This window comes from Phalacrocorax aristotelis, chromosome 1 (genome assembly GCF_949628215.1).
Source record: "Phalacrocorax aristotelis chromosome 1, bGulAri2.1, whole genome shotgun sequence".
NCBI lineage: Eukaryota > Metazoa > Chordata > Aves > Suliformes > Phalacrocoracidae > Phalacrocorax > Phalacrocorax aristotelis.
The window spans coordinates 97357858-97385652 of NC_134276.1; the positions used below are offsets into that span (position 1 = coordinate 97357858).

Consider the following 27795-nt stretch of genomic DNA (forward strand, 5'->3'; position numbering starts at 1 on the left):
ACAACACCTAGCAAAGCAAAGGTACAACACACCCTCCTGCTTCCAGAACTGAAACCAGCTCATTGCACTGTCCCAGGTCAGTGTTGCGCTTAGGCACCAGCATCCCTGTGTCTCCCTTTGTTAAAGATAGCTGCTTGCATGAGCTGCATGTCCCAGGCAACTTAAACACATGCACAGGAAAGCACCACTTGATGCAGCTTTGTGGGAAGACTCTGAGAAAGGGACTCACTTTCACAGAAAAGCGAAAGGCTTTCGTTGTGGCATGGCTGGTAAACCACAGATGGAAAGCCCCGAGAGACAACATGTGTTGCTACTTAGTGGTCTGAATCCATCTGTCCTGTAGTCAAATTCATTATTTAAATCTTTTCACCTGTGAGAGCTGAAAGATCTCTTGCTCAAAAATGCATTCCCTTTTCCACTTCAACAACCCTGACTCCAAACACTTTTCTCAATAGTCCCTTGTGCTACCTCAAAGAAACTTTATTAGTTGCTTTTCCAAACTGCAAAGTGAATTCATATTTGTAACAAATATACACAAAAGTTCACGTTACCCCTTGAGGGTAATATCTCTAACCTCTCCTTTCCAGGGCAAGAGAGAGAAACTGCTTCTAAAGAATAATGAAGTACTGCTCAACCCCGCAGGGACAGGACTCACACACCCCCACACCCACCCCCCCCACCCCCCACACACACACCCACACACACCCCCAGAAGTTTCTTAGGCTCTGAGAACTCTTCCTCTCAATGTGTGATGTGGCATTAGGAACTTCACCAGATTCATTGGGTGATACAGGATGGAATAATTGTAAACTGGTCCCACATGTTCTTTGAGGTGATCTCCTCTGTATCTGGCATCCCAGGGAATTACAGGCCACAGACCAGTAGCCTCTGTCTCATTCATCTTTCAAGACACACTTATGCAGCAACATGTCAATTTGTACAATTATCTTCTGACACAAGAAAAATGCTTCCAACACTTCATGCGTTATCAGCACCGCTAATAAGCATAAGTAGTGTATGTGAACAAATGCCCCATGCTGCAAACACAAGCCCTTAGGAACTACTCATGACCATATCATTAATCTCAAACTCAAGTACTCTGTTAGGAAAGAGCCTGTCTCCCATTCTGCTCTGGCACAGAAAATTGCTGTGCAGAGAGATGCTCTTGTATCAACAGAGGCTTATGCCGACCTCACAACTTGCCCAAAATAGGTCCCAAGGGTTTAGTAATAAAACACTAATTTGTTTTCCTGTGATTTCAAGAAGTGCTGCTTGAGACCATTTTATAATTGGAAAACTTGGACACAGAAGTCACATGCTCAGGGTCACGCAAGCCTGTAACTGACCTGGTGTTTGAACTCACGTTTCCAGCATGCAGAGACCTTCTTCTCTCCTTTCACTTGCTGGACTGTAAAGCCTACTTCTTTGCTGCATTCACCCCAGTAGACGTCATAAGTCAACAGAAGCCACTCACTATTTTTTAATAGGATTGCATTTAAATCTGCCAGACTACAGTTTCATCTGTTGCACAAAAAAAAGAGTCTGCCCTTAAAAAAAATGGGAAGGGGAGAAAGATGACAAAATGTCTTTCAGTTGAGATGGGAAAACTTTTAAGAATGTGTCAGTAAGAAGCAACTCTAATGCAGCCATAATGTAGTCAGGGGGTGCATCCTAACATTTCCTCCTTAATTTCTTCCACCAGGAGACCTGTGCTATCACATGTCATCCCTCTTACTAGCCAGTGTGAGTAGTTTTGATACAAAATTAGGTTTCCTTACAAAAACTTCTTTTCCACAGCATCATGCTGGACTAGAGGCAATTCTATTCCTTTCAATTCATCTCTTTATCAGTCAGACTTACCATTATTATTTACCTAACTTCTAAAATGCATCACTACTACCGTCATGGTAACTACTAACTAAAAAGTTAAGTAAAGGTAAAGGAAAAAATAAGGGTTTTTTTTTTAGTAAAAAGCTTACTTTTAAACTTTCCTTTTAAAGTAAAAAATAAGTAAGAAAATTAAGTAAAGGTTAAGTAAAGGTAACTAAAACGAGGTCAAGAGGTAAAGGTATAAAACGTCTGAAATACTGCCAAAGCACTGTAGCTGCTTCTATAACACAAGGCAAACATGAAGCATCTTTATCACCTTATTGGAAATCTTATTAGCCAGCTCAGATCAGTTTGATAAACTGCCAGTGACATTAAACTGTGTGTCAGCAAAGTGCCAGAAGTCCTATCATAAACCTGTTTTTATGATACAGTAAAATAAGCCATTTCTTATTTTGCTGTATATATGCTCATATTTCCATATCTATCTGGCACTACCTGCAGCACAGAGAGTTGCTCTCTTATTTAAGATATATGTTATTGAATTCTCATATCAGAATCATGAGAAGAATACAGCCCTGTGTTGGTTCCTGATCTACTGAACCAGGCAATAGAGCTGGCCAGATATGAAATGTCTTCCCAGGGAAATTCATTGAGTGTTTCTACACAGGGTGAGGCAGCAAGCCAGCACCCCATGAAGGTCTCCTAGACTGCTGGCATCGGCTCATGCAAGAAGTGTGCCCAGGAACTGAGGGACTGGAGAAGCAGAAGAAGTGGCTATGGAGACAGGTGAGCCTCCAGGGATCCCCAGCCAGGGTGAATTATCATTCTAGGTCTCTGTTCAGCAGGCGGGCACCCCATCAGGAGTCCTGGCACACCAGGGCACAGTCCAGCTCTAAGGAATAAGTGCCTTTGTGCAGGAAAAAGCAAAACAATAAAGAAAAACAACCCCAAACTCTACACATCTGTTCTGTTTAACTTCAGATTATTTTGCTTATTTAAAGTTGAAATTTTCATTACTACCATGAGGCAGACAGCTGCCTGTCCAGGTATTTCTCATGGAACAGTTTGATCCAGCTGAGAGTAGGAACAAGAAAGATAAAAGTAAAAAAGAAATCTTTTAATCCGCTCCAGCCCAGTGACACTTCATCCACCCTCTGGCGATGAAACTCTATGTGGGAACATTTTATTATTTTTCTTCTTTTTTTTTTTTTAAAAAAAAGTAGCCCTTAAGAAGAACTCCAATTAACAAGCATATGCTCTGGCTGGCTGGAATTATCAACCACAAAACCCACCAGGCGTGTACACAGTGAGCCAGTATCTTTTGTTAGCATTTCTGGCAATGAGGTGAACACTGATGGGCTTCATACAATGTGTCTTAGCTTCACTTTTGAGCAACTCCTATTGCATCACAACATATCTGGATAGAAGACTTTCTAAACAAACAAACAAAGTCAAATAAACAGTTCCTCAGAAACAGAAAACCTGGCAAAAGAAAAATTTGTCATCTGCCAATTCCTGTGGCTGCATTTACTGCATCAGTATGCCTTTAAGTCTTGGGAAACAGTAGTAGGCATGCAAGTCAATTACCGCTGCTAGTAGGAACTAGTTTTTGCATTAAAACTGGTTTTAATGTCCCCAGGTCACAGGTGCTCAGGCTTGAGTGCCCCACAGGAGTGTGGGATCCCAGGCACAGAGGTGTGCCCCTGCCTGCACACTTTTTCAGAAGCCTTTTGGGTGGGGTTGGAGGGCAGGGGAGGAAAGGAGTTCTGTTTTGTTTTAGTCTCTAGGCAATGCTGCTCCAGACAGCTAGAAGGAAACCGTTCAACTTCTGCACACAGGCAGAAGCCAGGTAGGAAGTTTGGTTTGAAGCTGGAAATAGACCCTAACGCCATCCTGTGAAGGTCTGGCTTTACAGCCCAGCACTCTTACACATTGCTCACTACATATTTTGCAACGATTGCTATAATCTTAATCATTGCACACCCAGGTACTGGGATGGGATAGAACACTCAGCCTGGAGATAAATAGTTGTATACCATATCTCTGCCAGCTAGAAACTCCATGCAAGCAGTCAGTGTAATCGCACAGAGGTGAGCGCAACAGCAGCATACCAAAGCATATTTGAACCCAGATCAAGTACAATGGAGCAGCATGCCAAACACAGGGCAGGTTTTGCAAGAAAATGAGTGAGAAAGCATGTGGATCCTGCAAAGAACACCTGTCCTTGTTTGAGCGGCAGGGCTGCCACAGACTGAATGCAAGCACGATCACACTACCGCATTTTTTCAGACTATTTACTTTTCTGGGAGGAAAGACTGGTATCCTATCTCCTCCCCCACCCCAAAGCTGGTGTCACTGTTTACTGCCAAGACAGCACGTACCTGTTTTGCCTTCTTGAGATGCTGCTCCCTGCAGGTTGGCAGAACACCAGCAACACCAATTACACAGGAAGTTATTAGAGCCTGCCTGAACTTTCACACTAGAAAAATTGTGCTTCCTCCCATGAAACTTAGCTAAAAATCAATAATTTGTTTCTAGGTGAAGGCCAGGGAGTGGTCTGGAGAGTTACCTCTATATGCTTCCCCAGTAACCAAGCCTCTTGCTCACTCTGCTGACATAGTCACAGAGAGAGGTATTGGGCTATACGGGCCTTTGGACACAGCATAGCAGCTGTGGCTGAACTAAACAATTTTCCTGCTATTAGACCAATTTCTGATAGGTCAGGGGTAAAAGACCACAGATAGCATCTGCAAAATGGGCACTAATTGTTACTAGCATTTACAGAGTACAACCTTCCAGAAGCAAAAATCCCTCTCAAAAAAAAAAACCAACCAAACAAAAGTACTAACAAAAGCCAGCAGGAGTGGCTGGAGCTGCAGTACTATATTCAGCAAAGCTCAGATTTCATCAAGATCAGAAACAGGAGTTCCTTTGCCCCTGGGACTGGAGCACCCTGCAGAGGAGGGGAGCCCTCCCACCAGGGCGGCCACTGCGAGAGCAGAAGCTGCACTGGGTAACAAGGTAAACCAGGACATTTTGTCTCAACACACACTAACGGTTCAGTCAACCCTGGAAGGCATCTCTCCTTAGAGAAGGTGTGAACCAAGCTGTCACAGGGATCAAAGGAAAAAAAGCTTTGCGTGCCTTAAGAAAAGCATTATGATTCACTTAACCCTGCTTAGCACAAGGGAAGAAAAGCTCAGAGACACTCAAGTCACTGTGGCTGTTGGCAGTTGTGTAAGACACAGAGCAGACAGGTCTTAAGGTTGGCATGCAGACTTAGATCATTGGGCAGGGCAGAAAACAAATTTAGAAGAAATCAGAGCTGACAGTCTTCCTGGAAAGCAGCTTAAAACCTGAACCATAGGAATGTCCCCAACAACTTCTCTTTCATGGTAGAGTGTGGAAAACTGAACTTGTGCACTTTATAGACCTAAAATTGAGGCCTATAGGAAAAGTGTCACTCATGGAGGTTGCATTCTTGGGTGTGACCATTTCATTGCTTGTGTTTAGAAATGTATGCATTAGGTTTGGCAAAAGTCACACAAGGTACCACACAGCATACTTAGTGTTGCATAAACCAAGTTTTTGGGGGGTTTTGCTGTTGAATTTGATGCTTTCCCTGCCATGCCTAAATGAAAGAACCACTCCTATAATTAGCAATAGTCTGACCAGTTGCATCGCTGAAGGATTGCAGACAGCATTACTGTGACTATGCTGAATGTCCAAAGTACATACCTGTTTTCCCTGATGGAGAGCACAGGGTGGACATTCAGTGCTTAGCTTATACAGTTAGCAGGGCCAGAGAGAAATCCAGTTACATCCCCAAATATTTTATTATAGTTGTAAACAAGCTGGAATGTGAAATACCTGTCGGAAGGTATGTATGCTCTCCATGCATTTCTAGACAGAGCATAGCCCTTTCCCTACTGCTACTGAACCAGCCCCCATGCACAAGACCAGACTCCCCACCATCAGTTCAACTTTCCACCTCAAGCAGGCTTGTGAGCCCTGTTTTGGCCAGCACAAAGTAGGACAGTATAACAGTGGCTGTAATAGGAGAGAAGAATCATAGAATACCAGGTTGGAAGGGAACTCAAGGATGATCTGGTCCAACCTTTCTTGGCAAAAGCATGGTCTAGACAAGATGGCCCAGCACCCTGCCCAGCTGAAGCGTCCAATGTTGGGGAAATCCACTACTTCCCTGGGGAGAATATTCCAATGGCTCATCTCATTGCTCTCATTGTGAAAAAAATCACCATGAAGAAAGAAAAAGAGTGGCTGAGAAAGAGAGACAGATCAGAGACTTGCACCCTTTGAGATGTGCCAGAGCCCACTGCAGAGAGAGGGAATGCAACAAAATGCTTTTTCACCAAATGGCTCAGGGGGCTGCAGAGATGGGGGAAAGGCAGCACCAGGAAAGCTGGGGAGGTAAATATACAGATGGAGGAGTGAGCTGAGCCCATGATGACAGTTTGCTCACCACACGGATTGGCTGAGCAGGAGCTCTTGCACAGCTTACTCAGTCCCGCCCCTGCTCAGCTAACCAGGCAGGCCAGCCCATGTCTTTTTGTCTAGTTTGGAGAAAAGGAGGCTGAGGGGCAACCTTATTGCCCTCTACAGCTTCCTGAGGAGGGGAAGTGGCGAAGGAGGTGCTGAGCTCTTCTCCCTGGCATCCAGTGATAGGACACATGGGAATGGTTCAAAGCTGTGTCAGGGAACAGGCTCCCCAGGGAAGTGGTCACAGCACCAAGCCTGTGAGAGGTCTAGGAGCATCTCAGCAATGCTCTTAGTCATATGTTCAGCCTGGAAGCTTTGTTGCTTAAAAGGCCAGACTGACAAAAGTAGCTAAAGACCAGCTTCACTCTCATTCCTTTCTCACAGTCAAGCAGAATTTTTGTTCCTGTTTCTGCTTACACATTCAGATCACTAGGCCTCAGCCACATATGCATATTTCTTGCCAAGTACCTCCTATTGCCAGAACTTAAAAGAACATTTCTCATCTGGGACTACAGCACTGATGATGTTGCCTCTTCATTTGCAAAGGAACATGTTTCTTCAGTTTTCACTACTCTAGTTGCACCATGAAAAGACCTCAGGAGTTGCTCAAATGGTTCGAAAGCCAGCATGAGCACTCATTATTTCTTCATACCTCTGTGTCTGCCCTCATTCTGGGGTAAGAGTCCTAGCCACATAACATGAACAGACTGTGTTACCTCAGATGAACAGAAACAAGTGAAACCAGTCACAACTGGGAATGCTTCTCACAGGCTAGAAAGCCTCAGTCTACAGCCAAATCCAAAATGGCAATTAAAGCACACAGACCTCAAGTGCTCACCAGCCTAGTGTAAATAGCCTTTTTGTTTCCACCTGGACTGAAGAAGGAATAAGGTTTAGCAAAGTAGAGAAGACAAGCATAGCAAGCTACAGCTACTGCTGGTCTATACTGCCTTACCCACAAAAAAAACCCTTACTGTCTTCTGCTCAGAACAGCAAATGGAGTTTGCACTTTCCTTCTGAAGTGAGCGTGATTAAAGATGTTTGTATTATTTGGTTCATCTGATAACAAAAGGGGGAGGGGGGGAGAAAACTTCCAATTTGTTGATAACATCAGCTAATGATTAGTGATGCATAACAGTCAGAAATGTGTGACTTTTTTTTTTTTAAGTACTGTGCTGGCAGGGTCAGAAGGCATTCTGACTCTAAACACAAGCAGATGGGAGAATGCAACTAAGAGAGGAACATCACAAGGTTACAACATGCTAACATAGCACCAAAGGAAATTACACAGGTCACTTGACCAGTCTACAGAAGTACTTAGCTGAACCCAAGTTTATATTCCAGATACTGGAGATTAAACTATATAAACCCTCCCTTCTTTGACCCATTCACCTATATGTGGTGAAAACAGCCTGGCTTTGACTTTGGAAAGCGTTCAGCTGACAGTGTTTGAATTAGCAGATGGGTAGGCAACTGCATTTTGTAACAAAGCTAGGAAGTTACTTAAAGTGGATTGCTGTATTCTATGGAAGATTGCATTTTGCCTCTGTTGGAAGCCTTTTAGCAAATATGCAGGATACAGCAAATTAAGAAGGCGAAAAAGAAGAAAAAAAGAAAGCAAATTTTTACAACCTAAAAGCAGCATGAAAGAGATACTGCTCATTTGAACAGCTCTAATCACTAAAGCGAGCAGCCCCAGGGATAGAAAACCAACAAGGTATTAGGCAATGGTCTTTAGTACACAAATCAGCCTAAGGATTTGATGTCAGCTTGGTAGCTTGTCTCAACACATTTGTGTTCAACAAGTGGGAACTAAGAAAAAAAACACCAAGAGGCCTGCATGGATGAACAAGGATCTCCTAGTAAAAGTCAGAACGGAAGCATACAGAGGGTGGAAGCAAGGGTGGGGAACCTGGAAGGAATAAAGAGACACTGTCCAAGCATGCAGGAACATAGTTAAGAAAGCCAAAGTCCATCTGGGACTGGATCCAGTCAGGGATGTCAAAGACAACAAGGAAGGCTTCTATATGTACCTGTGAGACTAAAGGAAGGGAGGGCTAGGGAAAATATGGGCCCACTGCTGAAGGAGACAGGAGACCTGGTTACACAGGACATGGAAAAGGCTGAAAGCCTTCTTTGCCTCAGGCTTTACTAGCAAGACCAGCCTTCAAGAATCCCATGTCTCAGAGACTGGGGGAAAGTTTGGAGCAAGGAAGACATACCGTTGGTGGAAGAGGATCAGGTCAGGGAGTACTTAAGCAAATTAAACATACATAAGTCCACAAGGCTTGGTGGGATGCACCCATGAGTGCTGAGGGAGCAGGCAGATGTCATTGCAAGGCCACTCTCAATAATCTTTGACTGATCATAGCAACTGTGATAAGTGCCAGAGGACTGGAGAAAAATATGTAACTCCTATCTTCAAGAAGGGCAAGGAGGATGACCCAAGGAACCACAGCCCAGTCAGCCTCACCTTGATCCCTGGGAAATCAATACAGCAGCTAATTCTGTACACCATTTCCAGGCACATGAAGGACAAGAAAGTGATCAGGAGTAGTTAGCAAGGATTCACCAAGGGTAAGTAATGATCGACCAACTTGAGAAAATTCTATGATGGCTTGGTAGGCAAGTGGAGAGCAGTGGACATTGTCTGCCTAGATTTCTGACACCATCTCCCATAAGGTCCTCATAGGCAAGCAGATGAAGTACGGGCTGGACGAGCAGACGGTGCGATGGACTGAAAACTGGCTGAACAGCCTGGCCCAGAGGGTAGTGATCAGTAACACAATCTAGTTGGAGGCCAGTAAAAGGGGCCAACAGTGTCAGTAGCAGGGGTCAGTACTGGGTCCAGTCCTGTTCAAAACCTTCAATGATCTGCATGATAAGACAGAGCACACCTTCAGCAAGTTTGCTGATGACACAAAACTGGGAGGAGCGGCTGATACACCAGAGGGTTGTGCTGCCATCCAGAGGGACCTCAACAGGATGGCAAAATGGGCTAGCAGAGAGTCCAACAAGGAAAAGTGCAAACTCCTGCACCTGGGGATGAACAACCCTAGGCACCAGTACATGGTGGGGGTCACCCAGCTTGAAAGCAGCTTTGCAGAAAGGACCCTGGGGGTGTGCTGGTGGGCAACCAATTGAACACGAGTCAGCAATGTGTCTTTGTGGCAAAGACGACTAATGGTATTCTGGGCTGCATTAGGCAAAGTATTGCCAGCAGGTTGAGGGAGGATATCCTTCCCCTCTCCTCAGCACTGGTGAGGCCACACCTGGAGTGCTGGGTCCAGTTCTGGGCTCTCCAGTACAAGAGAGTCACGGAGCTACTGGAGAGAGCTGAGTGAAGGGCCAGTAAGATGATGAAACAACCGGAACATTTCTTCTGAGAGGAAAGGCTGAGAGCACTGGGACTGTTCTGTCTGGAGAAGAGAAGGCTCAGGTGGGGTCTCATCAATATATATAAAAACCCGTAGGGAAGGTGCAAAGAGGACAGAGCCAGGCTCTTCTCAGTGATGCCCAGTGACTGGACCAGAGGCAATGGGCACAAAAGCACACAGGAAGCTCTGTCTGAAGATCAAGCAGGTGGCCCTGCTTGAGCCAGGGGGATGGACCAAATCACCTCCAGAAGTCCCTTCCAACATCAACCGTTCTGTGATTCTGGGAAAGTTATGGCTGGATTTGGAGAGAACATGAACAAATTGTATAGCCATAACAGCAGCAACCTCCTTCAGATGACTCAACCCGTGTTAAGTTTAGCAGGACTATGAGGACTGTGTTGGAAGAACAGGAGAAGTAGAAAGAAAAAAAAAACATTCAGTCTTATCTGTCAAGATGAACAATTATAAGCTAGTATCGCACTGCTGCCAGGTCCTCTATTTTATTTCATATTTAACTACACTCAGTGTAGTGCAGTGGGACACTGAGCATTCAGTCACAGTATCTCACTTCCACCACATAAGCAGTTAGCAAGCTTGGAAGCAAAACAAACAAAAACTGAAAAACACCACCAAACCAAAAAAACAACCCACACCCTGTACATATTGGGGTGATTTATCCTGGTGAGCAGTCATCACAGATCAGCACAGTTTCTTTGTCTTTATCACTGAAAATCAAATTGAGTAATAGCTGTATGGGCATGCCCTCCAGACACACAACCTCCAATTCAGACCATGAAAAAATACATATCTGTGACTCCTGTATTTTTGTACACTAAGCTGTTTTGGAAGAAAACATTAGTAACCCAGATCCACTACCTCCTCCTACAAGACGGGAGGACAGTAATAAGGTGAGAAAAGGATGGAAGGGAAGACACAGAGGATACCTAGGTGCAAAGCCGGAGTAGAGCAACCTTTCCTTTCTCATGATTTTTTTGCTCAATGGTACTTAACCACCATGCCAGTGCACTTCAAAGATCAAACACAAGAAAAACATTGAGTATTTAGTGACATAGGGCTTTAAAGGGTATGGACTGAAAAAAGACTATTCAAATCACTGGACACACTGAGGAAATACCTTAGACGATGGTTTAAATTTAGGCTGGGCTACATAGAATCTTAGAGACCTGTTTCAGGCACATAAAGATGGAATTAATGCATGAAGCATTAAGGATACACCTTCAAATTCTTCAATGTGGTTATGGAGTGATTTTCTTTTACATGGAGTTAGACATAGCATCTGTGAATCAGATTCCATCAGTTGTGTTAACTTGGACAATACTTCTGCTCTCGAGGAGCTCTCGAAGCAGTATCCTATCAAGAAATAAGCTTTCAGAAGAGCACAGGGGGGAATACCCAATACATCTTTCTCATTATTTTAGTGTGGCGATAGATGTTTTTGGTACTTCATCAGGAATTTTAGTCCTGGAAGCCTTCCACTTCTGTGCTTCAGTGCCAGACAGAGAATAACTTTCACAGACTCAGAAGTATTTTCCTCTGTGTTGTCTTACCACTCATCTAATGAGTTGCATCAGGCCTTCAAAGCTTTCTAAAAGTGAAGTGCCTCAGGAAATACTCAGAATCATCGCTGTCACAGGAGAGAATGAGCAATTCCATTGCAGCATCATTTAAGCAAGAAACTGTGTATTGCTGAAAAACTTACCACAAAGCTGACTAATTTATCAAGTGTTACTTCTCAGACCTTTAAGTAGAAGATAGGGATTTCATTTGTTTTCTGGCAAAATGAACATGATTTCCTAGAGTTTTTTCAATTATTTAACTTCTGGCTTAGTACTAAACAATTCAGACTTACTCTAAAGTTTAAGCAAATTTTTTTTATATGACAGTTTCATACCAATATTTAAATTCATCAGCACGATTAAATAGCTAGCTCTCTGCTTAACCCAAACAGAGGAGGAGTTGAGGTGAATGAGAACAGTGCTTGGAATAATAATTCTTTTAAACCAATTAGTATGCCTTTTATGGCATGTTTATATAATGAAAGTTCAACACTAACAGTGCATTGTAGGTCTATACAGATACACTTAAAATTAACAAAGGGAGATATCAGAATTCAATTCAATGCAAGAGATACTACCCAGAAACTGGTAGCTTGAAGGCAAGAGTGGGACAGAATCCACCTGATATATTTCTCCATTTCTGATGCGTGAGTGCTGAATTGTGCAATTATGCCACCCCACTGAAGTGATGGCCATGCTAGGAAATGCCCATAGAAAGTAAGTTTAAATTCCTTTACAAAATGAACACCTTCAAGTGGCACATTCATGCAAAGAAATCCTTCTTGGCAGGGATGTATGTTTTATTGGACAAAAGGCAAATAATCCTCCTAGAGATGACTGCAATACCAGAATGTTGCATTATCATAAGCAGCTAAAGTTTGAGAAAAGATAAAGAGTGAAATAGAGAATGTTCCTGAGCTTTTACTATTGGTGAAGCGGTAGCCAGCAAGTCCTTACGTCAGCTGAGCACCCTACAGTGAGTGCTGTCAACAATTCCTTTTATTCCTCAGCTAGTCAAGAAACACAGCCCTTGGTATCTGAGTCATTGCTCCACATCCTGTCCTGCTTCAGCACTTCCTCATTCAAGGCAGAGGCTCCTTGCAGCAGCATGTTTGAATCTCAGCATATTCAGAGAGCATACTGAGAGATTCCACATAGGTAAGTAAGAGATCAAATTTTCTATCTCGTACTAGAAAGTACCAAAGCTGCAGTATCTTGGCTATGCCTTTTATAGCTAAGGTATTTTACAATTGCTTCAGATGACGTGAACGTGAGAAAAATGAAAAATAAACAATCTATGTTTAGTTTTTGGTGTGGGGTTATTTTGTGTGTGTGTTAAGTGGCAGCTTGCTGGAGACAAAAAAAATCCAGACTGAGGGGCTTCTGTAACTCCACTCCCCTTTGCTGACCGCCAGCTGGGGTGCACTTAGACTGCAAAATGAGAAGCGAGGCTAAGGCTACCAGTAAAACAAAAGGTATATCCAACTAATTTTCTCACTGAGTATAGTTTGGCTTTATTTCTGCTCTTTATCTTCTTGCTTTTCTTCAGTCATTAAACCGACAACACCAACAGAAGTGACTGAATGGGGAGTTTTGGTTTGGTGAAGTTCAGAGAATGAAGACCAGGCTGAAAATAATCACACTCACTCCCTCAAAGTGTCAGCTGAGTAAAAGGCTCAGACAAGACATTCAGCATACTAGTCACACCAAAACCAAAATAATACGTAACTTTTCAGGTTCTGAATGGTCACTGTTTACAAACTGACAGCGTGTAACAGCAGCTAAAAACCCCCGTGCGATGAAGGTAAGGAGTCCCATCGTGCTGAGCAGTGCACGCACAGCCAAAGTCAATGCTGCACAAAACCCGAGGTCTCAGTTTGCAGCTAGTGATGAAATCAAGTGCAAGAGTGAAAAGAAAGGAAAGAGGGCAAAGCGAGTGCATAGGAGGATTTGCCCAAGTCATGAGTCACCATGGTTTCTGTGACAAGCGTTTGTGGGCTTTAAAAAATAATATAACAAGATGCTGTTGCACAAGTAGGTTTCAGAGGAACTTGTTGCCTTTGAGTTTTCATGGAAGGTTTATGTTAGATGAATGAATAAATAAAAAGAAAGAACACAGCCACAGGTATACGTACCAGTCATACAGCAGGGCATTTAAAACAACTTTTCCATTTTAAAATCTATTTTTATTCTTGATAGCTTGTCCCTTCTTCAGAAGAAACTGTACCCACCAAGGTAATGCAGGGAGAGAGGATGGTAGAAGAGAGTCACCTTGGAAAAGTAGAAAGTCACCAATGTCATGAAGCCCAGTTTCTTGTACTTCTGTGCAAACTTGGAATTCAGGTCCCTCAAGAGCCACCTCATACCAGACAATTTAGCTTTTTTGAAGACTAAATTGACAGAAGCATTTCACCAGTTGACTAAAACTGAATACTGAGTGAGCAGTGAAACCACACAGGTATAGATTTCAGTTCTCATGAAATGAAAAAACTTGCTATTGTTTTGAGTTTAATGTGATTATACAAGTGTAAGCAATGTAAAGGCAGAGATCAGCACAGATTTTTTTCTTCTAGAGAAATAATTACTTATTTCTAGAAAGGGAGAGGAGATGGTAGAAAAATTTTATCTCCAAACCCTCTTCTTGTAATGCAGACCAAACCACTGAAATATTTACCAAGATGAACACTACAAAAAAAATATCTCTAATATGCTGTGTCCTGTTATGAAAATCCTAAAATAAGATTTCATTGATGTATACTACACTCAAACTGATCTTTTGGTGGAAGTCACCACTTCTTGACATTTTTGTCTGCCAGAGAAGCCATTCTGGGCAGGGGGCCAGGGGGAAAGGCTAGAAGAACATTTTACTCTTCAAAAGAAAAACAACCCTATATATTATAAAATTTAAAAAAAACCCAAACAAAAAAAACAACACCCAACCACCACAATGATGCAGTCAACTCTTTAGGGGGCTTGTTGGCTTCTTCCCACCTTATCATTGTAGATAGCATCTACAGCTTACTGACAGCACAAGACAGACATGGACCTGTTGGAGCAGGTCCAGAGAGGTCCACAAAAATGATCAGAGGGCTGGAGCACCTCTCCTGTGAGGACAGGCTGACAGGGTTGGGGTTATTCAGCCTGAAGAAGAGAAGGCTCCAGGTAGACCTTATTGTGGCCTTTCAGCGCTCAAAGGGGGCTTATAAGATAGATGGAAAGAGTCTTTTTAACAGGGCCTGTAGTGACAGGATAAGGGACAATGGTTTTAAAATGAAAGAAGGTAGTTTTAGATTAGATATACAAAAGATATTCTTTATGATGAGGGTGGTGAGGCACTGGAACAGGTTGCCCAGAGAAGTAGTGGATGCCCATCCCTGGAAGTGTTCAAGACCAGGTTGGGCAGGGCTTTGAGCAACCTGATCTAGTGGAAGGTGTCCCTGCTCATGGCTGCAGGGTTGAACTAGATGATCTTTAAGGGCCCCTTCCAACCCTTTCTGTGGTTTTATGATTAGTATTTAAGAATCCTTTGAAAAAGTTGGGATGGTTTCTGTGTCTCGAACCCCCAGTCACATTGCTTTTCTAAACTGTATTTCAGCCTTCCCTCTCACTTAGAACGAGGAGCCTATAGAGCCAACCACCCCCTATGGAAGCTGAGCATTCCTGAAAACATATGCAGAAGGTGGCAGTCCAGTCCAGGTGATGAGACACTGCAGGCAGATGTCAATGGACAGAGCTTTGTTTCAACAGGTGAGAGAAAGGAGGAGAGGAAAAAAGCCTCTAAACAACAATATACTTTTCTGCCATAGCCCATTAAACAAACATGCACACACATACTGAACGTGAATATATATACTCCGTGAAATAGCTCCTTGGACACTACCAATTTTCAGAGGCATGTGGGGTGTATATACCTTGCAGATATACTTGCAGTCAGATTTTTCAAAGCATCCTGAGCCTCAGAGACTTTTAGTAATTGGTTTCAGTTCACATCTTCCCATATGTCTCTAAGACAGCACCTCAGCACCTTCAGGCACACCTTAAGTGCACGCAAGGCATGGTGCAGAGGTGCCTGTGCTAACAGGGTCTGGAGAAGTGCCGTTGCCTCAGTGCAGTGTTGTACTGGCACGAATTCCCTGTGTTGATGGGGCGTTACTAATTGCAGCTCCCCACACTACACTCACAGGGCTCTGCTCCCAGACTGGGAGAGGAGCTCAGATCAGCATAGCAGAGGGCTGCAGGGGCACCCTCAGCTGCTCAGCACTGGCCCAAGGCATCCATATCACCTATGGCAGATAGCAGAGGCATACCAGAACTCACACTGGCTTGGGTTTTTAACTGGGTTTATTGCTGGGGGGACAAATGAGATGTTGGTTATGATGGTGGGGTTTTTGGTTTTGTTTGGGCATTTTTCCTCTAAGTTTTCCTTTTCCTTTCTGCTCACAGAATACTGAACAAATAAAACTAGAGCCACCTTCAGCGTCACTAAAAGGAATCTGTTTTATGGCTGTTACTAATTCCAGATTTGGTTCTCCTCTCAGCTGCCTTTACCTCTATTGTCTCTGTATTTTCTTTTTTGTAAACTCCAATTCCAACCACCAGACTTTTCTTCCAGTACACCCCTGTGCTAGTTGCTAAATTCATCTGTAACAGAATAAAATAAAATGCTGGTACTAGGACAGTATATTCATGGAGGTGCCCAAGAAGACTGAAAGAATCAGAGAATAGTTTGGGGTCGAAGGGACCTTTAGAGATCATCTAGTCCAACCCCCTTCCATGAGCAGGGACATCTTCAACTAGATCAGGTTGCTCAGAGCCCCATCCAACCCAAACTTGAATATTTCCAGGGACAAGGCCTCCACAACCTCTCTGGGCAACATGTGCCACTGTTTCACCACGCACACTGTAAAAAATTTTTTCCTTATATCCAGTCTAAATCTACCCTGCTTTAGTTTAAAATCATTACCCCATGTCCTGTTGCTACAGACCTTGCTAAAGAGGTTGTCCCCATTCTTCCTATAGTCCCCCTTTAAGTACTGGAAGGCCACAATAAGGTATCCCTGCAGCCTTCTCTTCTCCAGGCTGAACAACCCCAACTCTCTCAGCCTGTCTTCATAGGAGAGGTGTTCCAGCCCTCAGATCATTTTTGTGGCCCTCCTCTGAACCCACTTCAACAGTTCCATGTCCCTCTTGTGCTGATGGCTCCAGAGCTGGACGCAGCACTCCAGGTGGGGTCCCACCAGAGCAGAGTAGAAGCACAGAATCACCTCCCTTGACCTGCTGACCACGCTTCTTTTGATGCGGCCCAAAATATGGCTGGCCTTCTGGGCTGCAAGCACACATTGTTGGCTCATGTCCCACTTTTTGTCCACCAGCAACATCAAGTCCTTCTCAGCAGGGCTGCTCTCCTGCTCTCAATCCCTTCATCCCCCAGCCTGTACTGATACTGGGGGTTGCCCCCACCCAGGTGCAGGACCTTGCACTTGGCCTTTTTGAACCTCATGTCGTTCTCACAGGCCCACCTCTCCAGCTTGTCTAGGTCTCTTTGGATAGTATCCCACCCTTCTGGCGTGCCAACTGTACCGTTCAGCTTGGTGTCATCTGCAAATTTTCTGAGGGTGCACTTGATCCCACTATGTCATTGATGAAGATATTAAATAGTACCAGTCCCAGTACAGACACCACTCCTCACCAGTCTCCATCTGGACATCAAGCCATTGACCGCTATCCTCTGGATGCAACCATCCACCCAGTTCCTTATCCACTGAACAGTCCACCCATCAAATCCGTATCTCCACAGTTCAGAGAGAAGGATGCCATGGGGGACCATGTCAAAGGCCTTACAGAGGTCCAGATAGATGACATCTGTAGCTCTTCCCTTGTCTGCTGATATAGTAACTCCATCATAGAAGGCAGCTAGGTTGGTCAGGCAGGACTTGCCCTTGGTAAAGCCATGCTGGCTGCCTCAAATCACCTCCCTGTCCTCTGTGTGCCTTAGCATAGATTCTAGGAGGATCTGTTCCATGATCTTCCCAGGCACAGAGGTGATGCTGACAGTAGTTCCCGGTGTCCTCCTTTCTACCCTTTTTAAACATGGACACAATGTTTCCCTTCTTCCAGTCTCCAGGGACTTCACCTGACTGCCATGACTTTTCAAATACCATGGAGGGTGGCTTGGCAACTGCATCAGCCAGGTCCCCTCAGGACTCTGGGATGCATCTCATGAGGTCCCATAGACTGGTGTATATGCAGGTTCCTCAGGTGGTCATGAACCTGATCTTCCCTTACAGTGGGATGGTCTTTACCCCCCTGGGGCACGATAGAAGAAAGTGTGTAGTCCTTAGTCATTACCTGTTTCAAGATGCCTACTGAGTAAAGGAGGAGGGGTAAAGGAAGTTAAAAAATTAAAACCACAAACTAGAGAAAATATAATCTATTCTAGAAGGAATAGAACATATACAAGTCCTAAACTGCAGAGGTCTCCGTGTGCCTATCAGCCTCTAGGAATGCAGATTGCTTATAACAACTCTGCCTTCCCAGCACAACAGTTTAGGAACAATAAATACATAGCTAGCTCAAGGGTTAGACAGTTTCCAGGATGGGAGACTTGCTTTGACATTGTGCATGTTAAGTTATGCAACTTCTTAAAAGGATGTGACCACACTCTAATTTCAGTTAAGATTTTCTGACATCCCAGAGCCAACTGTCTTTAAGCCATAGGGTTTTTTTCATCCCCCATCTGTGGGTTACCACTTTTTGGTTTTGTTTTTAAAGCAACCACAGGAAAAAAAATTCCCTGGTGCACAGCAGAAAAGCTCAATACAGCTTTTCTAGTTACAACATAATAGCAACTTTGGCAGCAGATGCTACTACCTCAGAGAGTCTACCTCCTTGCAAGTGTGTGTGTGGGAGGGAAGCCCTTGAACCCATGTTGTCAGCCTCGTGCCTTGCTATGCTTTGTGCATAGACCTCAGCAAACGTTGCCCATATATGATTTGCTTTACCACATCCTCTGGACCCCTTACTCTTAGTGTAAGTGAAGGTGGCTCAACTATACCCTTTCAGGAAGAGACTTGCTCCGTTAGCAGACAGGACAATGTGTAAGCAAGACTTCAAGATGGGCAAAATGCCATTTGCACAGATCTACAAAGGCATCAAGAGCTAACACCAAAGCCTATGACTACAGAATCCATATAGGAATATACCCAGGCACCCAGCCCACCTACTGAGCACAGCAGGCATTAACACAGCATTAACAGTAAGAGCACTCAGTAGCATCCTGAAAGAGAGCACCTGCAGTGGATGAAACCACAGGACAGTGTTATTTGCAAGGATTCATTCCAAGTATTTTGGTTTTGGTTACAGCAGTTTACCAGAGTTTCACTCTGAATTCACCTTTGTTCTGTAGAGTGCTGGTGACTGGTGTAGTTAGCTTTTGCTTGGTGTAGTTAAAGAGTAAAACTTGAATGAAGAGTGGAGGGGATAGAGAAAGCAGGCAAATTATTCATCCAGAGAACACAGGGTGTAGAAATAATTTTAAAAAATAAAAAACCTAAATTTTGCATGCTGCTATTTTCCTCTCACACCTCCTTGTGCATATATTATCACTCAGTCTTCTGTGTTATTTTATTTCACTTACAATTTCCTTGCAAGACTGCTGGAATGACTAGGGACAGTGAGATGGAGACTGCATTTGCTTCATTTCCACCCTCCCCATTTATGAATAAATTAAGTTAGTTGTAGAGTCAAAATGTATTTCTCAACTAAGCACGCTTGAAGTACCACCTCTTCACCTCTGGCTTCCCAGACGTCATTTCTTAACATCCGAGTTTCCCCTTGTTCTACATTGCCACGTGCTTAAGTTTTGAACCATCAAGTCTTCTGTAAAAGCCAGCTTGCTTTCAGCTGCTTTTTCAGTAGCCTTGCCAGAGCAACATCACCTGTCACCACACCTGGAAAGCTATCTGAGCTACAGCCAAGCGGATCCTTGCCATCATTTCTGAAAAGATTATTTTATTTTGACATCAGAAAAGGGAAGAACATCCAGAACTCCCTATATTTCCCTTGCTGAGGCAGCCCACCTTAAACTTGGTTGTTCTTTTTAAAGAGTAGATTTACAGGGTCTATAGGGAATTTCTACATTTTGCCTTCTGCATCCTTGCATGCATGCAAACTGACTATTGTGTACACGTGCAGACTCTGCAAGTTCCAGCTACCCAGCTTTGGAGGAGTTGGCATTGTCTTTCTTCCCCTTTACAGCAAACGAATAGGGCAAACATTGAACTGCACCCAAAACACACTTATCTTACAGTTACTAACTCTTGCAGTTACCATGAACTCTTGCTTCCTGAAAGGTGGCCATTTCCTCTTACCCAAACACACTTTACTATCCAGAGGAAGACGTATCTCTTAAATAGTTATGATGAAGGAATCTGCCCAATAGCCACATTCCTACCCTCCACCCACCAGAAATACACATTTAGGACTTCCAAAAGAAAAAAAAATATGCCTAGAAGCATTTGTAAAGCCCAAGAGGTGACAAACGGTGACAGGGAGTGTCACCACTTTTCCAGCAATACAGCACAGCCAGCAAGGGCCATTCCATGGTTAATTCACTCCCATGCACTCCTCACTCAATCACCCATAGCAATGCTTCTGACTACTCAGGCTGCAAGCTAAGTTTTCCCTGCAGCTAGCAGAACTACAGCTAGTCAGCAGTGCTGCAGCCAGCTGCCTGGGGCAGTGCAGTGTTTGACACGGCCTAATCTTACTCTAACTGCTGCCTGCTCCGACTCCTGTGCTGCCACACACTGCTCATCTATTAGCAAAGTGCACAGCAGTGGCTTAAAAGCTGGCTCAGCATCTGCACATCCTGCAGCAACTGCACTGGAGTTATATTTCCAAGAAAGTTTTGAAAGCAGAGCATGGCAGTGTAGGAATTTGAGGCCCTTCTGTGCTAGAATCTACAGAGTAGAAGTTGTTAGAACTTTTGTCTCCTGTAGCAAAGTTTGTATTCTTTTACAGAGTGATTATTTTGTTTGAGATGAAGGAGGAATCTCTCCTGACAAGAAAGACTGCAACAACAATCTTGAGAGGATGTGAACGAGAGCTCCCTGGAGTACCCATGTTGTGCTGCATCTCTTGTATCTTCCAAGTCCTCTGCTGGAAGAGAGGGAGAAAAAAATAATTTTAAAAACTTTGAGGCTAAAAGGTTTCTCTGGAAAGGTCTCCTCTGCAAGCCAGGCTGGGAAACAGCTATGCCAAGCTAGAAAGTCAGGGGTTAGCATTTAATCTGTGACTAAAACTCATGTAAGTCCCTGTACTACAACACTCATTTTACTACCTCCTCCCCTATTTCGTCACTCCTCACAGAGGAATGAAGCAGAAAAGAGTGTGTTCATTTGTACTAGACCATTGTCATCCAACTAATAAGTACACTCAGGGGAAACCTAACTCCATAAACAGCTCTTGGGCCCACAGTTAGGGTCCATTAAAGCCAAAGAAGCAGCAGCACCTTGCTGAGCACAGACTCCTGTTACGGCAGTAGGATGTGGCTGCACTATAGTCTGGAGGAAGCCTTAATATTCTCAAGCCAAAAGCAAAATACCTAAATTAAAGGGCTAACAGGGTTGTATGGCAGGTCTGACTGGGGGATCTTTGAATTTCCTCATGGGAAGTGTCTGTCCTCAAAGATTATCCTCCACACAATTAATTTTACCCTTTGGAACTTGCAGTTGTAGTGAGGTAGTCATGGTGGTCATGCTATGAAGCCATTATATTAATTGACAGGTGTCTTCTGAATACTGCTTTCACAGCTGAAGTTGAACATCTTGATTCAGATGCACAAGTGACATGCACAAGCTAACCTAAGTCAGTGCAACTCTGCTGGCTTGGCGTGGTTGGCAGTGTGTTCCTACCTCACCCCAACTACAGATCTGTTCCATACCTCAAAAGAAAGGAAAGAAGGATCTAAGTTTGGACAGCCTTGATTAAAATTAAGTTTTAATGTCTTTGTTCCCATTTTTCCTTACTTTTCTTCTGTGTTGAGAGAGGCATAAACAAGTTTCTACTCAGAAATAGTCCTTGTGTCGAGGGTCATCTCCAGGGGGTGTAAAAGTGCTACTTCAGCTCCAATCCTCCTTAGATTTGTAGCCAATGGTACAGGAGATTTTGGGGTGGAGCAGCTGTAAGAAATAGCGCATAGCTAAGGTAACACAAGTCATGGCTAAGACCAGCCAGGTGCAGATCAGAGATACCCCATGACTTACCCTGTGTAGGCCAGGGCAAGTATTTCATTCAGGTGGTTCCAGAGCCTAGGGGGCTGCAAGGGTGCAAAGCTAATCCTGAGATATTTTGCTATCCCTAATGAACTGCTTAGAAATAGGGTTGCTTCAGTTCCTAAAAACTCTGTGTTCCAGTTCAGAGCTGCTCAAAGGAGTTCACAGTCCTCCTCCAGCTGCCACCTCAACTTCATCTCCCAACCAACTGTTTACAGCTTGAATTAAGGATTACGAAAGACCAGCATGTAGCACTCTTAGTTCAGTCCTCTAAATAAACAGTCCTAGAAGTGCCAAGGTCAGCTTTGAAGTCCTCAAAATCTGAGCCATTGTGAGATACGTAACTAATGAGGCTCTTCAAATCCCATCTGGTAGTAGGACGGGGATGTAAGGGCTTTGAACTGCAGGCATGAGATCAGCATGTTAACATCTAGAGAAGATTTCCATGAGTGCTCAGAGGAAGCACTTCAACACTAGGTCATTTAGAGTTTACATAGTTTGAGTTCTTTCTATGAATGATTTCTCCCTTGTGTTCAACCCATAAGCTTCTACTTTAAGAGTTCTCAGTTAAAGCACAGTACCAATCACACCTTATGATTGCTAGTTAACTCTCTACAAACATGTCAACAAACATGTTTACCTGCAATTATAAGAGTCCTCAAGATGTTTGGCAGCTGCCAGTAAACCAAATACAATGCCTTTTCTAGTCAATTCGCACTTTGTACTTGCCTACCTGAGCACATCAGATGCCCCTTTTCCTGTAAGAGTTAGGCATGCAGTTGGTTGCATAGCAAGTCCCATTAAACATTCTTCTCCCCACTTTCCCAACTAAAATTACAAGATGCGGTTTGGGTCAGCAGTAGGTAACCTCCACAATCCCATCAAAGACCAATCAATTTAAGTTCTCATTGAATGCATCATCTCTTTTTACTAGTAAGCAAATACAAAAGGGAGAAGGAATCCTGTCTTTCCAAATCAAAGTTTCTGTATAGTTTTGACTCTAAGCTTAGTCATTTCTGAGGCCCCAGGTCTTGTCATACATTACCACAACACACAGAACTCAGGCTTTGGCTGCCTCCAAAAGATGGGGTTTCATGAAGTGTTAGTGGCAAGAGAGGATGTGGATTCAGGCAGCCCAGCTGTGGGAAACAGGGATGGCCCAGGGAGCACATCTCTTCCCAGCAGCAGTAGGAAGACTCACTTAGTTGCTATATCTGTCAAGACTAAAAGCAAGTGGCATATTACAGTGACAAAAACCCCTCCTGGCTACAGCTTTGTTAGACATCTCCCTAGAAGGGTCTTCTTCCCTAGAATCTGATGACAAAGCAGAAAAATTAATCATTCACTCTAGCAGTAACAGCTGTGCATTGAATAATGTGTTTTAGAAGGGTTTGACTGTAGGGGAGAAACACTCATAAGTACTTTGAGACATGCGAGACTAGACAACCCTTCAATCCTAACAAAATATCCACAGCATACTACAACGTGCCAGAGAACCTAGCCAGATATGGTCCTGTCTCTGTACTCTACACACGGATAAACACTACTTCAAAGTATTTGGCCTGTGATTTTAAATGGATCTTCTGCAAAAACTGAATAAAAGTAGTCTTTCTTTAGAGAAGCATAACAGGAACTTTTAGTTAGAGAAACCCAAAGACAAACAGTGATCTCTCACCTATACAGAAATGCTTACAATCCCTTCAGCTGGCATTTTGCATGTCTTGCTCTCACTTACGGAAAGCAGGGCTATTCACTGGTGTTTACACTTCTCAGAATGTGTATGATATGACAGAAAGCTAAGATCTTGTCTCTGTCTCTGATCTGGGTAAATATGCACCTTAAGAGATCACTAAAGCTGAGACTATCAGAAGAGCTTGAGAGTAAACAGTTTTAAGGATTATCACAACTAGGATTCCCAAAGTTTATGTCATGGCTCTAGGATACGTAGACAGAGAAACATTTGAGAAGACTGGCCCTGCAACTACATAGTCATAACCATCTGCTCAGTTATGTGTGGCCTCCCAAATTATATTTGTCCTCTGACATCCTTGGAGAAGATATCCAAGGATGCAGCATTGTGAGGTAATATCAGAAATTTCCACTCATATCTTGATTTTTTTATATTGCTGGAACAATATGGTGCCCTTCATACTTCAAGGCACATCTAGCGCCCAACTAGCAGTTTGCTGCCTTATGACAGACATACTTAATAACATTTCCAAAATCAGTGGCGCCGACCTAATCACCATAATGCTCCAACCCACATATTCCTGGATTTCCAAAGAACAGTTATTATCTAAGTGATGCAAAGCCTCATCACTTGTGCACAACTCCAGCCAAGAGCTTGAAGGGTGCCAAAACAGATGCGTCATGGCACCCGCTACTGTGCGGAAGAGCTTGTATCTTTGTTATGGCACTGTAGAGACCAAACCAGCTCCTCTGGCTACTCAGAACTACTAGATCACAACCAGCGGATCTGCAGCCTGCTCATCCGTTGCAGAAGGAGCTACTTGGCCTGGATCACCCTAGGGAAAAAAACCCTGATGTAAGAGGCCATCAGAAGGTATTTCACAGGGCGTTAGCCAATGGAGGGGAAAGAGCAGGCATTCAAGGGCGTTAAAGTGTGTGTGGTGGGAGCAAGGAGATGGTCACAGAAGGGGTGCTTCAGCTAGACCACTGTCAAGACTTCCCAACAACACTAGTGAAGCTATATGTTGCTGTTTTGAAAGGAAAGGGCTCAGTCGCCCCTACACTACAGAACAAAGGGAAGGAGGAAGGGATGGAAGAGGGTAAAGTAAGATTGTGGAGAAGCTGTCTCTGTCTTCTAGCACCCTCTCCCCAAACAGCAGCTGACAAGCCTTCCACCTGGTGGCTGCTACTTCCTCAGACTCTAGATGTGCCCTAGGCAGCCGACTTCTGTGCCTGAAGGAGGCTGCTATTTGCAGACCCAGGGGCTCAGTGCAGAACCCTGTCATGCAGGACTAAATCCCTACAAAATTTCAAATTATTTTGTTTTAGATCACTCCATCGATTGCAAAAATGTTTAACTGTATCTATCATTCCTGAGGCTGATAAGTTAATCCATTCAAAGCTTACTGCCTCAACAGGGAAAGGTGAGGCCTAGAGACCAAACTGTAGGTCAGTGCAATGTGCTGCTGAATTTGCAAGCCTTATTTGGCATGTGCATTTCACACCTTCAACCTCCATTTTGGGGCTAGTTGAAAATGTACCGTAACGCTGAATTTACCTAAATTTTCACAGGGGGTTTCCTATGTTGAAAGTGTAGGACCACAGAGAGGTCAGGCTGATCTTTCACAGCATGAAAGCCTGTGGTTTTGCACAAGCTGCTTTTTTCTTTTGAAGTCATTACTTACCAACACACTTAAAACAGTATAAACATGTAAGAATTCGTTCAGCATCTCTGACACTGAGAAAGGTTGAGGTTGATGGACTCTTAATTACAGAAGAGAAATGACAGCAGCTACCCGTGTACTGCTCTCCTAGTGTATGTCTAGCCTGCCTACCTATCCAGCAAGTTGCCTTTATAGCAGAGTTGTGTGAAGCTGATCCAGTGACTCGTTTCTAAGGTATTTTGTTCTAACCCAGGGCGATATCTAAAGTGACCTCCACCACAACCCTCAAGATGACCCTATTGTCCACTACCAAGTGACCATCAGATGCTATTACAATACAAGACATCTGGGTAGCATTCATAAGCTTGACACCGTCTGGTTGCTTTCAGGTATTAATTCCCCAGCTTACTTTCAGCTATGTCCCACTTTCAAATGAAAAGTGCTATGCTTTCTGGTACTAAACATAGTAACTGGCGAAGGGGTGCATGGCTATAATTGGAGTAAGTTCCCTTTGAGGAAATGAGAATTCACTACCAGAGCTCTATTATCACTGAACTATATCACCTTAGAAAGCAAACGAAAGACCACTTGAAAAACAGCAACTTTTAGGACTTACATCCCCCACATATTGATTATAGCTCCCAAGAACTTTGTATATTGGGTTGTCATCTTTAAGTTCAAAGACTGGCTTATCTCTTCTGTTCTCTCACAACGCAGAAAGATCAGTATAAGCCAATTGTATGAAGATGCAATTAACAGCTCACAACCTGGTTTCTTGAGAAAAGTAAGGCTTCTGTGATCAAGCAAAGCATCTGTCCAATTCTTCCTTCTCCCCAACATCCCTTGTAGCCCTTTGACAAGTCTTTAAAAAAATAAGTGAAAAACCCAAACAAAAAAAAGATGCCACGACACACCAGAGGTCGTTAGCACTGTTCTCAAGGCAAGAAAAAAAAAAAAAAAAAAAAAAAAAGAGACAAAACCAAGACAGCCCTATAAAGTCAGCTCTCGTAAGAGTCCAGAGAATTTGTGTTAGAGAACAAGGACATTAACATTCAGGAGGCAGAATCCATGCCAGAATTCGTTTGCCCATTCCATGCACTTTTGTGCAGTTTTCTTCCAGCAGTTATGAAACAACAGTTTGTCTTCCCTTGACACAGCCATTCTACTAGGGAATACAACATCCAACGCAAAACATTTCCAACTTGTCTGCTGCTCACTCTGTTCTTCAGGCATCCTTTGTAGTATCACCTGTATTGCTGTTGTAGTAACATCAGTTGGATTTCCTAGTCTCTCTGCCCTAGTTATTTCTTTCCTTGTGTTTAAGACGCACATGCGTTCCACTCTGCAGCTCTTGCCCAAATAAGAAGTGCCCCACTAGATCATACAAATCTACCTCAGCTATCAAGCCAAGAGCCTGCAGTCCTCCAACACCTGGGCAAACTAACTTGGGCATCTCATAGGATTGTTTAGGTTGGAAAAGACCTTTAAGGTATTCAAATCCAACCATTAACCTAGTGCTCTCAGCATAACTATGTCATATATTTATGTACATCCCACTAACTCTATGTGTGACTATCCTCTGCTTGGAACAATTATTTATAGCTTAGCAAGACAAGCATGAAGTGCTCACAGGTGGTTTTAGCGGCACTATTTAGGATCCTGTTTGCATCCATCTCTGACAGACAGAAGTTAATTGGACATTAACATTCTCATGCTTGTAACACAGCCATACAACTAGAAACTTTCTGCTCTGATGCTAGAGCAGTCAGGTTTAAAAGACTCTGTAGACTTAAGCTTTGTAAATATTTTCAAAAAGCAGGGGTTGGGAAGAAAATTCTATTGGCAGGAGTGGGACAGGTTTAAGTCTGCAATATTTTGCAACTGTCAGCCGTATTTTTGTCACTGGTTTAAGAGTCCTTGAACCACCAGAACTATTTTTACTAGTACAAGGTATTACATGAGTACTTTTTGCTTTTCACTGGGTAACTATGGAGAAGGCCAAGATGGGCTCCTAGAAAAAGGAATAGCTCTTCCTTTTCTCAGTTATTTACATTCACTGCACTTATCTGTTTTCCTTACATAAAAAAACGGTGCCACCAGAATATGCTGGAATATCAGAGGTACTTTGTTAGGACACAGGTGGGACTGGGTACACGCTGTGTATTGCTTTCAGGGAAAGTTGTTCTATAAACAGTTCCTCCCTCAAAAAGTTCTCACAAGCTGCAGCTGCAGGTCTGTTTGCAACAATTAAAAGAAAACAAACCACAAATAAAACCCAGACACCTTCACTTTTGCTTTAACAGAGCAATGCTCCTAGAGACACCAGCTCAGGCAGAGACTGGCTCCTTTCAGTTCAGTAGCTCTGACATCAGTGAGTCACTTAATAGTCTTGATTGGCCCCGGGATTTGTTCCAGGACTATAAAGACTTTGTGATGAACTGTTGCCTATAAGCATGTTCAAACAAACTGCATTTTGTAGCTTAGTAGAAAAAACTCAGGATGTGATTCAGGTGGTTCCTCTCGTTCAGAGGGGCCATTGCTGTAGTTTGTCTTTTAGGCATACAAACACTCAGCGAGGTGCCCGGCACATGGCTCGGTCAGTTCAGTCACAAGTTAACATCTTTCTCTGGGGAAGAGCCAAGACAAGTTACACCAGCCTTGGTTAACCTCAGTTTCTTTTTCTCCCCTCAGCCTAGCATCCTGCGCTTCCATTTTCAGATCCACCATTACCAGTATTGCCCTGTCCAATGTGGCAACTACAACAGCATAAGCTACTAATTAGCATCATTTACCTGTGAAGTTCACCCTTTGCTGATGAATACTTAACACTTTCCTAGAGGACAATAATAAATATTTTCTGAACTTCATTCTTCATCCAACTTTC

General features: G+C 43.5%; 1 protein-coding gene and 1 long non-coding RNA gene across 2 annotated transcripts in view; one reads left to right on the forward strand and one right to left on the reverse strand.

The window, feature by feature from the left end:
* Nucleotides 1-4363, reverse strand: part of LOC142059703 (uncharacterized) — a 184125-nt gene extending 179762 nt beyond the window's left edge. Inside the window, exon 1 of the long non-coding RNA XR_012661496.1 lies at nt 4212-4363. This is a non-coding gene — a long non-coding RNA (uncharacterized LOC142059703). The remainder of the gene's footprint in view (nt 1-4211) is intronic.
* Nucleotides 4364-12285: 7922 nt separating this feature from the next.
* The window catches only part of LOC142059728 (ICOS ligand-like), a 36247-nt gene continuing 20737 nt past the window's right edge, over nt 12286-27795 (forward strand). Inside the window, exons 1-2 of the mRNA XM_075098712.1 lie at nt 12286-12442; nt 14880-15031. The gene's annotated coding sequence lies outside the window, so the exon portion shown is untranslated. The remainder of the gene's footprint in view (nt 12443-14879; nt 15032-27795) is intronic.